This window comes from Saccoglossus kowalevskii, chromosome 7, assembly GCF_978046115.1.
Source record: "Saccoglossus kowalevskii chromosome 7, keSacKowa6.1, whole genome shotgun sequence".
NCBI classification, from domain to species: domain Eukaryota; kingdom Metazoa; phylum Hemichordata; class Enteropneusta; family Harrimaniidae; genus Saccoglossus; species Saccoglossus kowalevskii.
Window position 1 is genome coordinate 15,328,316 of NC_140647.1, and position 12,404 is coordinate 15,340,719.

Here is a 12,404-nt window from a genome sequence, read left to right on the forward strand (position 1 = left end):
TGATACATATACTCTACTGCTAATACATCTTACTTTGAAAGATTACAGTGCGCGTTTGGCAGCTGTGACTAATTCTGTTTTACTAATTCAACTAATTATATGTCGCACATTTGTATTTATAAATATTTAATGTTTGATTCACCTTTGATAGGTCAAACAAATGCCCGCTCTTGTGCATAAAAGCAATATCTTTTATTTTAAATTTCTTTACAATAATGTTATGGCTTAATATTCCTTTTGTACGATGTTTGTTTTTGTCAATATTGGTTATATAATACATTCATGTTGACGGATGTTATGGCCTCAACATTGGATAGGTCATCTGGAGGTCAGGTGAATAGATATTAACAGCTTTGAGATATCTCATCTGTATAAGAATTGCATGATTATAATTACTATGTGTAATTGAATTGCCTATTACAGAATGTTTCAGTAGAAAACGTGCAATAAATGGCTGCTGTTCCACATCTTCACGAATACGTAACACAGTTCTGAAATACAAGTTCATTTGAAATTCTAATGTCACTTAATTAATGAATACACTTGTTACGTAATGCCAACTCACACAATAGAATGGCTTTAAGTTCAAGGGCAAACTTATGTACTCGTAATGAATTGAAATATTAAACTGTTATACATTCTGATATATAACTATGAACATTACAAATCTTTCCTAACGATGTTTTACATTTTAAAATGATCTGTTTATTTATTTTTGAAGATGTGTGTGATAATAATCTGCAAATCATACAGACAATGATTTGAATAAGCACATGCCAAAATATTAAAATAACTAAGTAAACCATCAGATCTGAAGACAGATATTTCTTTTGTACGATATTTGATTACATTATAAATGCATGTTGGATGATGTTACGGCCTTATAGTCCATTCATTCTAGCAAAAAAGGGGGGCCAACCCATAACAATTGCAACCGAAATAATTTCTTCACAGTGCTTTTCAGAAAGGTATCTAGATTGACATACTAAAAGTCTAGGAAAATTTTGGCTTTCGAAATATACCTAATTTGCATATATTCAAAATGGCCGTTTTGCACATTTTTACAACAGGGATTAACTATTTGGACATATCTTTAATTCTAGATGAGATATTTTAAAAATTCATGATGCTATGATACTGTTTTGTGTCGGAGTATGAGAGAGCCAATTGTGTTGATTGGGTAGACGGACGTTGGTAGTGAGTGAGTCAACTGAGAGCCTTGATGCATGTAAGTGGTACACCACTGGGCAGTGCGCCGTTCGGTTGGGACAGCAGATCTGGAAGTCCGGAAGCACCCCTGGTGTTTTGACTAACATTTCCAACAGTAGTGGAAACCAGACCTTGCTTGGCCTGTTGGGTGCCACTCGCGTCAAAGTGCAGATGTGCTCAGTACCCAGTGAATAGCGGGAAGGGAGGAAAGGCATAAACATCCATGTGGGTCCACAGGGGGGCGACAAAGTGTCCCTGGCCCGAGCTCCTGGAGTAGGCAGGAGTGTCTTGTACATCAGGAGCTTGACGTTCCAGAGTGAGGTGAATAGGTCTAACTTTGGACTGTCCCACCGACTGGAGGTTACCTATTAGGGTATCTACCACTCCGCATTCTGGAGACGGAGCTGCTACGAGAGGGCGTCCGCTTGACTGTTTTTCGGTTCTGGAAGGTGGTGTGTGTCTAGCTCCACATTGTATTCTAGGTACCAAAGAAGAATTTGCTCCACTAGGAGCGGTCTCGAACTCTGGGTAGAAAGTGAAGTAGTGCTCAGTGCACTTCTTTCTGTTCGAACCAGTTGATATGGCAGTCCTGAATCCAACACAGGGGCAATATTTTTCATTTGGCTTGTTCGTCCAATAGGTGTGCTCCCCAACATGCGAGGGAGGCATCCGTTTCCAGAGTACCCTGCTTTGTACGGGAGTGTTACTCACCTGTCCAATTCCCATAAGAGAGCCTGGTGATGCAACAACGCTATAACGGGCAGCTGTATCATCCGCTAACATCATTCCGATGATCTGCATTAGTTCTCGGAGGGACACAGAGAGAACACTGACTAGGCGTTTAGCTAGGACGTTTAGGCAACGAGTCTGCAGCGACCGTACCAAGCCCACCTCCATGTCAAACTCCCTGGCCAGGAACACCAACTGTTGTGTTGGCTGAGAGTGGGACTTGCTTGATTTACTAGGAAGCACATCTTGTCTAGAAAATCTGGTATTAGCCTTACTGTTTGACTAACCACCCTTTTTTGGGTTGTGTAGCAACCAGCCATCTTGGTAAACGTTGATGTGTACCGATGTGATGTTTATCACGCTCGACTACTTGGCCCAACTTGGTGAATCGAGGCAATCTCTGACTCACTGGGTGTATCAGTATGTGTGGGTAAATATCGCTCAAATCTAGCGAGGCTAACCAGTAGAAACACAACACGGAGAATAATATGGTGCTCGGCGTTTCCAGTAAGCTCATACACACACAACAAAATGTATTGATGTAGTCTGTTTAAGCCCAAACCAGGGCTCAGCTACCTGTAGTCTCAGTTGTAGTCTTTGGAACCACCAATACTTGCAAGTAGAAGCCCTGTCTTAACGCTGGGTCCCCTATCCTGTGCATAGCGCCCTTTGTAAGCAAACTATCTACTTCCTGTCAGATTGCTCCCGCTTTGCAGGGGTCCCCTGGTAGTGCCACGAACGGGAGCTGGTGCCAGGGGGGTGGAGATTGCAGCGGGATCTTGTGACCGTGTATTGCCACCTGGAGAGTCCAGGGATCGGTTACACACTGCCTCCATGGGTTCGGCACATTGGGGTGATCTCTCCTCCGCTGAGGTGAGACCCTGCGAGGCGTGTAAAAGTCGATAGGTTACGACTCGGCCTCCCGCCGAACATATGCCCATCCACCTAGTCACATGCGGAAGCATCAAACCTGCTTCTCTTGCAAGCTGGGTAGGCGACCTACGAGGAAGAGGGGTCACCACCTGGTCCCTTCTTCCTGGGGGCGCATCACCACTCTTTCCTCCCCCAGAAGAGCCAGGATGCTTGCCTCCTTGCTACTTCTGGCCAGTGGGTGCCGACTTTGGTCGTTACGTTGGGTTCCTTACTGCTTACCTTTTGCAGAAGCCAAACTGGCTTACAGGTCTCACCTTTACCAACTGGTCAGTGGGATCCAGAAGCACCGAGACTGCTCCTTCCATCCTCAAAAAAGAAGAGGATGGTCTAGCTTGCGTAACTGAGATGGTGGTGCGCCCAGTGAAAACAGCCAAAACCACATTCCACTGTACAGAGGCAGCCCCTGCCACGAGAGCCAGATGACACTGCAGGATATTCCGCTTAGGCGTGTTGTGTCCCACAATAGCTGTGTCTGCTGGTCTAGGAGACTGGTGCGTTCTGCCATTAAGACTTCAGAATGCTGGCGGCGCAAAACTATTGGGCTGGCCACAACTCGAAGGTTGAGGGTCGCCACTCTGCTCTCAGTGCGTGAATTGTTTCCGACTGAAAGGTCGAAATATTCCATGAATCCCCTTTGCCCGAAGGCTCTGATTGGGGTGCAAGATTTGACTCCAAACTCTGCTGGCTCCAGTCTCAAACAATGTTCTATCGGGTAGCGCTTGGTCCAGCGGAAAAGGTTGAGCATAATGTTTATCTACTCTAAGGCCTCTATCTCGCGGGGGACCAAGATCCGCCCATCAACACCGTCTGCGGGTTCGCCCAAAAAGCAATACCGAATGCAGGACTCTGGATCCCGGAAGTGACAGTCCTACCAAGAGTGACTGTTTCAGGATCGAAGGTGGGGGGTGAACATCGGGTCACTAGGATCGATGTTCCCGCCTCACCCCACATGGCGCATGGCGAGGAACAGACTCCGAGGGACCGCCCAAAGTTGCACATTTAAATGATACTATTTTGACGGCCATATTGGATTCATGCAAATGTGACTGTTATTCAATCAAATGTTTCACAATCACATACATTCACACACACCAAACCATATCGCAGTAACTTGAATATCTAAAAAATGTCATCCAAATTTAAAGATACGTCTTAATAGTTATATTTTCCATATTGTAATAATGCACCAAATGGCCGTTTTGAATAAATGCAAATTAGGTATATTTCGAAAGCCTAGATTTTTGTCAATCTAGGCACCTCCCGGAATGTTTTGTGAAGAAATTATTTCTCTTGCAATTTGTGATGGGTCAAACCATATATTGACCGGACTATTAATAGTGTATATTTTTTATGTAGTTCAGATGGGTAGATATTAACAGCTTTGAGATATCTCATCTGTATAGCAAACACCACGGGACACATACATTTTGAGAGGGCGTAGCCCAGAACAACTATAGGGTACCCTATTATGTTACCTACTTAGACAAGGGTTAATTCAGTTTAATATTAAAATAAAGTTTTCAATATAATTCACAACAACTCACAATTACAAATAATTTGTTCACAAATGGGACTGCATATGTTCTCTCGAGCTACCTTAATTAACATGAAAGTAATGTTTTTAAATAATTCACAAATGGGAATGCACAAGTTCAAATGTCTGCTGGAATAGCTTGTGAGAAATTTAGAGGTGATACATATATTCCACTACTTATACATCGTACTTTGAAAGATTACAGTGAGAGTTTAGCAGCTGTGATTAATTCTGTTTTACTAATTCGACTCATTATATGTAAAGTCACATATTTGTATTTATAAATCTTTTATTCAAACAAATGCCCAATCTTGTACATAAAAAGTAACAACTTTTATTTTAAAGTTCCTTATAGGATTGTTGTGTCCTTTTGTACGATGTTTGTTTTTGTCAATTTTGGTTATATAATAAATTCATGTTGGCGGATGTTATGCCCTTGACATTGTATAGGTCATCTGTAGGTCAAGTGAATAGATATTAACAGCTTTGAGATATCCCATCTGTATAAGAATTGCATGATTATACTTACTATGTATAATTGAATTACCTATTACAGAATGTTTCAGTGTTAGTATGAAATGAATTGAAATAGTAAACTGTTATATATTCTGATATATCAGTATGAACATTACGAATCTTTCTTAATGATGTTTTACATTTTAAAATGATCCGATGAAGAATTGTGTGATAATAATCTACAGATCATACAGAATAAGATTGGAATATTCACGTGGCACAATATTAAACTAACAATAGTGAACAGTGTATGTCCCGTCGGTAATTTTAATATTGCGAATTCGCAAAGTTCACGCCTCCTTACAATGACTTTTTATGAATATGTATTTTTGTGGTCATGGTTACACCGTCAATCAAAGCCGTGCTTGCATTGTTGGCAAAAATCACAAACTGTTTTCAACAAGATGATAAACATTGGGCGGAAATTTACCAACACCTTATCACACATTATGTCAACAAATGAATGAACTCTGCTGGAATGGTTACACTTCGATGGCTATCATTTGTTTGATTCATATATGATATGCCAAACAAATGCCCACTCTTGTACATAAAAAGCAATATTTTTATTTTAAATTCCCTTACAATATTGTTATGGCATATTTTTTCTTTTGTACGATTGTCAAGGTGACAGACGAGGAGATATGAATCCTTGATACACACGCTGGTTCATGGTAGAATTACAGTCTGTAAATAAAATTGGCAGTGATATATTGATGTGTCGTTACTGTAAAAAAGTTGTGAAATGTTGTTTTAGCTGAAAACACGAACATCTGCCATGGTTGGGGGGGGGTGTCTTTACTATAAGTGCACGAATCCAAAATGCAACTCTGGCGTCGAAAAAAAGTGTACATTCTTTCGATGTGAACCGTAAGTTGCTGACCGCAGCTCGTGGCATTGGGAAGGGTCGTCACGTAATGCATAACTTTAGCAGTGACATGAGATTACCGCCTCTTGTATTTAGAACCATCCCGCTCGTGGTTCTCTGTGAGCATGGTTAACGCCGGGAGGAAAAAACAGTGCAGACTTGGAGCTAATTGTTCATAACAAGTCCAATAACGGTACACTCTCCATTGGCTGAGAGTAATGCAAATATATCTGTACTTGAAGGCATGTATATCCCGTAAGTAAATTTATGCTGTCATGGTGGCCAGCCTTGTGTTTAGACACGGTTACTAAAAAAGGCGGTTAGGAAACAAACCATGTTCTTTTCATTGGATGCGTGTCGCGGGTAAACATTTGAAACAAAAGACGTACTAATATGTGATAAAGATACAGGAAATCACGCAAATATGACGTCATTTTCCCCCAGAGTTCATTGCAATCAACAACTGCACGCCATTTTACTGTTTATCTGTGTCGATGCTTTAAGTTACTAAAGTGTAAGTTGTTCCGGTGAATCCTGACAAAACCTCTCGCTCAGTTTAAACTCAATACAAATTTGCCATCCTTGTATGGCATTTTCGTTTCTAAAGAACAAGATCAGCAGAAAACTGAAATAAAAAAAAACACAACAACACATGATCAGAAAAAAAGATGTCAAAGAAGCCATACAAATGTTTATATTTCAGCGATGCAAAAGTTTTAATGAGGAGCCATGATACCACATACATTTTGTTGGGAATAATCAAAATAAGCGATAAAATAACTGAAACGACCTACCCATGCTCTAGGAAATGCATGTAAGCACACCAAATATGCAAAAACAGGCAGTTTCAATGAAAATAAGAACAGTTAAAAAATTGTTCAAAAATTGTTGCGTTGACTTAAATTCTATTTAATAGCAAGCTGAATATTGCAACATGAAAAAAATTGCCAACAAACTGAAAAAAGGACAGACAAAAACAATTAAACAGGCATTTTATGAAACTGGCGGAAAATTTTGAATACATTTTCAACGATTTCCACGGCGTCTACAAAAATAAGTGTAAAGACTTTAAAAACAAAATGGATGATACACTGACGCGAAAGCACAACGATAAAATTTACTCTAATAAGCCCCCGAATCACAAATACCCGTCATAAGTACGCACAGTAGTATACAAAAAATGATTTGGTAATATTTTTTATAATATAATGTATTTTAAAATAATGACTTAGGGGCTAGAATTTTCGTCACTTTTTCTTCCGGGATCCAAGCTTACTTTCATGACAACAGTGAAAACGATAAATGACGATTCTCGATTCTGAATGTTATCACAGTTACAAAGAGTACTCATCCGAAATGTACGTATAGTTCTTCGCGGGACATCAAGTGATCGACACAAGGAGGAAACAAAATGGTGGGCCTTGAAATATCAAGCGAAAGAGGGCGTACACAGCGCTACACGCATCCTTGAGGGATTAAGCAGATTCACACCTTTTAACAATAGCGTTTCCGAACCGTCTTTTTTAGTAACCGTGGTTTAGAGAACCGATTGTGCTGTTGATGCTGTTCAACATAACAAAGAAAGCACCTAACTTGAACAAGATTGCATGCCGCGCAATTAATTTATTCAAGTTTCACTTTCAATGAAACTGCTAAGTTTTGTAACTTTTTAGAAACAACGAGCCAATTGTTCACGAACAGTTCTCGCAGATCAGACACATGTATATTTATAAAGTATAATCAAATTCGAAAACACGTTTTATTGAGTTTTTACGGAAACTAATTTTTGACTATCATAACTAATGAAGATATCATCTTATAACACTTTTCTTTATGCTAACGATGTATAAATTACACAATCTATTCACCATAAAATGAGCTAAAATATGATGTCCCATTGGCGTTTCTGTGAGTCGTTGAGTTACAGCCACGAGAAAATGGACACATTCATGAAATTTAGTCCATAAAGTTCAACGGACTATGAGACACATACAAATTCAGAGACACCGTTTAAAAGAACAGTGAAAAGACCAGAAACATAGAACAAATAAACATAGAAACGGCCAATCCCGCAAAAAGCTCAATGTTTAGGAGGTTCACGGGAATGATCGTAACTTGATCCCCTGAGAAAATATTAACACAAAACACATATTAACATGTTCGCATTCTGCTGTATCTCTGCTATCTGAAAACATGCTAATCAGTAACTGGCGAGGAAAGCACAAATCTCAATTAAATTATTGTTTTCCCCTCTAGCTACCTTAATTTAACATGAAAGTAATGTTTTCAAATAATTTACAAACGGGAATGCAAAAGTTCAAAAGTCTGCTGGAATAGCTTGTGGGATATTTAGATATTCTACTGCTTATAGGTCGTACTTTGAAAGATTACAGTGAGAGTTTTGCAGCTTTGACTCATTCTGTTTTACTAATTCGACTAATTATATGTAATTATTTGATTAGTACCGACAAAAATCGTCAGGGGAAGTGAAAAACAACATCGTTCTGAAAGGCGAGTGCCAGGTCTGGAACACCGCGGAGGGCGTTACGCACGCGACCTCGTCAGCATAGATCAACATCTAGTGTTGAGTCTAGTCCTGGGAATTGGTCAACCAATAACAATAAGAATTGTGCAAACAGAGAAAACGAAGACCACATAATGAGAAAAAGTACAAGAATGGGAAACACCACGGGACACATGGGTTATGTGAGAGCGTGGCCAAGAACAACTCCCTGGTATCCTATGATGTTACCTACATAGACATGGGTTGCTTCAATTTAACATGAAAGGAATGTTTTCAAAATAATTCATCAATCAACAAATCACAATTACAAATAATTTGTTCAAAAACAGGAATGCATGTGTTGAGCGTTTGGCAGCTGTGACTAATTCTGTTTTACTAATTCGACTAATTATATGTAAAGTCACATATTTGTATTTATAAATATTTAATGTTTGATTCACCTTTGATAGTCCAAACAAATGCCCACTCTTGTACATAAAAAGCAACATCTTTTATTTTAAATTTCCTTACAATATTGTTATGGCATAATTTTTCTTTTGTACGATGTTTGTTTTTGTCAATTTTGCTTATATAATAAATTCAGGTTGGCGGATGTTATGCCCTCAACATTGTATATGTCATCTGTAGGTCAAGTGAATAGATATTAACAGCTTTGAGATATCCCATCTGTATAAGAATTGCATGATTATACTTACTATGTATAATTGAATTACCTATTACAGAATGTTTCAGTGTTAGTATGAAATGAATTTAAAGAGTAAACTGTTCTGTATTCTGATATATCATTATGAACATTACAAACCTTTCTTCATGATGTTTTACATTTTAAAATGATGTGTCGAAGAAATAATAGAGAATATGGATGGGATATACACATACCAAAATATTAAACTAACTAAATAAGTATAACTATCACATGTGAAGAAAGATATTCGTTCTGTACGATGTATTTTGTCAGTTTTTGTTAAATTATAAATTCATGTTGGCAGATGCTGTGGCCTCACATTAGATAGGTCATCTGTAGGTCAGATGAATAGATATTAACAGCTTTGAGATATCTCATCTGTATAAGCATTGCATGATTATACTTACTATGTCTATTTGAATTGACTATTACAGAATGTTTCAGGGTTAGTATGAAATGAATTAAAATTTTCCCCGTTTTCTGGTAATGTACTTTTGAATAATTGACTGTATAATAAAAATGTTTTCAAACGTTGAGTAACTCTTCCTTATTCCCGCCTATTCTTCGTCGATCTTACCAAGTGCTTCTGCCCCAAAATACAGCCGTCTATTTAGTATCGAAGTAAACATTTTACCAAATATACTGAGCAAGAAAATTGCTCTATAATTCCCCGGGTCATCGGCGGACCCTTTTTCATATATTGGAATGACAATTGCTCTTGACCAGACGTTTGGAACTTTTCCTGATTCAAATATTTGGTTAAAAATGATGTTTAAAAATGGGGCCAAGGTAGAAAAAGAGAAAAGAGAAAAGAATTCGCCAATCAGATCGTCGGGACCAGCAGATTTACCATTTGTAATACTAGCAATGCTATGACTAATTTCGTCAGCTGTGATAAGCCCATTTAAGATATCCCAATCAATTTCCATAGTGCTAGGTTGAAATTCATCAACTAATTTAAGTAGATGTTGGAACTCGTCTGCAAGAGCAAAGTTATCCTCTGCCTTATCACCTACGTAGTCGTACCATTTATCAGGTGTGATATGCATATTTGGTTTGGCAGTGAAAGGGTTATTTAGTCGTCTAAAGGACGACCAAAACAGATTTATATCAGCGCATATCAAATTTGACTTGATTTGATCTACGTGTTGGCGTTTTTTGTCCCGGCAAACATACTTAAACCTTTTACTCAATAAGTGGTATTCATGTAAATGAGTTGGGTTATTGGTGTTACGAAATTTGCGTAACAATCTGTATTTGTTTACAATCATTGTCAAACCAAAGTGGTTGTTTTGTATTTGTGTTTTGACATTTTCATACCACATTTATCAGCTACAGATCGAATCAAGTCTTCAATTATATTAACAGATACATCTGTATCGGGATTTACATTTTCAGAAATCGGGTTTAACCTATTTTGTTTTTCCTCGGTATATAATTTGCTCATGAATGAATCAGAACGTGTAGGCAGTCATACATACTTAGTTAGTTAGTTGACCCTTTTGCATACAATTTGCATTAATATAAAATTGTTTATGTACAGACCCTTGTATACTAAATACAAGTGGGAGATGATCAGACTCTGTACGGGTCATAATAAGAAAATCAGCGATATCAGTAAATAAAGTTGTCGACACAAGAACATAGTCAACAAGGCTTGCCCCGTTACTTGAGATTCATGTAAAGTCACCAACACCTGCATCGCTGCCTACTCTATCATTCAACATATGCAAATTGTGTGAGCAGCAAAGAGATAACAAAGTACGAGCAAATTTTTTAGAAATGTTATCTTTTGTTGCTCGTGGAATGTTGAAGGTGTCTTCAGTATATGGGAATTCATTTATAATATAATCTATATTATCATTTATGATAAAATCTGGCTCATTTCCCGTACGGGCATTAAAATCACCGTTTACAATCAAATTTGCGTCATCAAACTTACATAAAATGGTGATCAAAGAATTTTCAAATAATTCAATTTCATTTCGTGATTCAAGATTATCATAGAGTGTTGCATTTTGGGGAGGTATATAAACATTACAATAGATGATATCTTTATCAAAGCCAAACAATTCTTTCTGGAAAAGGAAAAATAAGCAATCATGTAGGTCAGTTTTGATACATTTTACATGGGGAATCAAATTATTTCTAATTAGTGTTAATATATCTCCAGAAAAACGACCAAATACTGACTTTCGCGGTCTAATACGATTGTACACATTAAACCCATGAAAATAATCAGAGAACTGGTCGACAAATTCAGCCCAGGTTTCTGTTAAAGAAATAACATCATATAATAGTAGAAAGCTTATGAATTCGGGAGACTGAAGTTTATATTTTAATGATATTCCAAGAAATAAAGTTTATTTTCGTTGGGCCTTGGCCGGATTTCTATTCGGCAATATTGTCGACCAGCACATTTTCTCCAGTGTTCAAGAGTTGTTGTTTGTGTTTACGACGTGTTCGAGGGCGAGTAGGTGGTCGTTGGTCTTCTTTCGTCCAGCTTTTCGTTTATCACTGTACAGTCAAGATCTTGAATATTACGATTTTCGAATTTTTTTCCAACTTCATTCTTCAATATATTCACAGATGTTTCCAATTCAGACACCCGGTAATCTAACCGTGCACATGTTTTTTTGTATTATATCTTGAATATGTTTCATATCTTTTAGTTCCTGTCGAATTTCATAACCACTTTGTTTAATTTCAGCAAGAAGGTCACCTTTCATGTCTTGCATGGCCTTGATGATGTATTCTTCGGGACCTGGGTTTAATTCGACGTAACCTGCACACTGTAGAAAACGTGCAATAAATGGCTGCTGTTCCACATCTTCACGAATACCTAACACAGTTCTGAATGACAAGTTCATTTGAAATTCTAATGTCACTTCATTAATGAATACACTTGTTACGTAATGCCAACTCACACAATAGAATGGCTTTAAGTTCAAGGGCAAACTTATGTACTCGTAATGAATTGAAATATTAAACTGTTATATATTCTGATATATATGGATGAACATTACAAATCTTTCCTAATGATGTTTTACATTTTAAAATGATGAAAAGTCGTGTGATAATAATCTACTAATCATACAGAATAAAGTTGGAATATTCAAATGCCAAAATATTAAATTAACTAAGTAAAACCATCAGATGCGAAGAAAGATGAATTACATTTGGTGAATTATAATGTTCTGGAACTTGATGTATACGTTCCACACAATACTTATGCTTTTAAAATACAAAGTACATATCTTCAAAGAAATTTGTATTGGCTTATATGCATATGAGTCATGATTTGTATTCAACTGCATTATTACGGTGCAAAAGTCGTTTTGATTACAATTATGATTGGAGATAATGAAAGGCAAAATGGTGTAGTGTAATATTTTGCAGTATTATT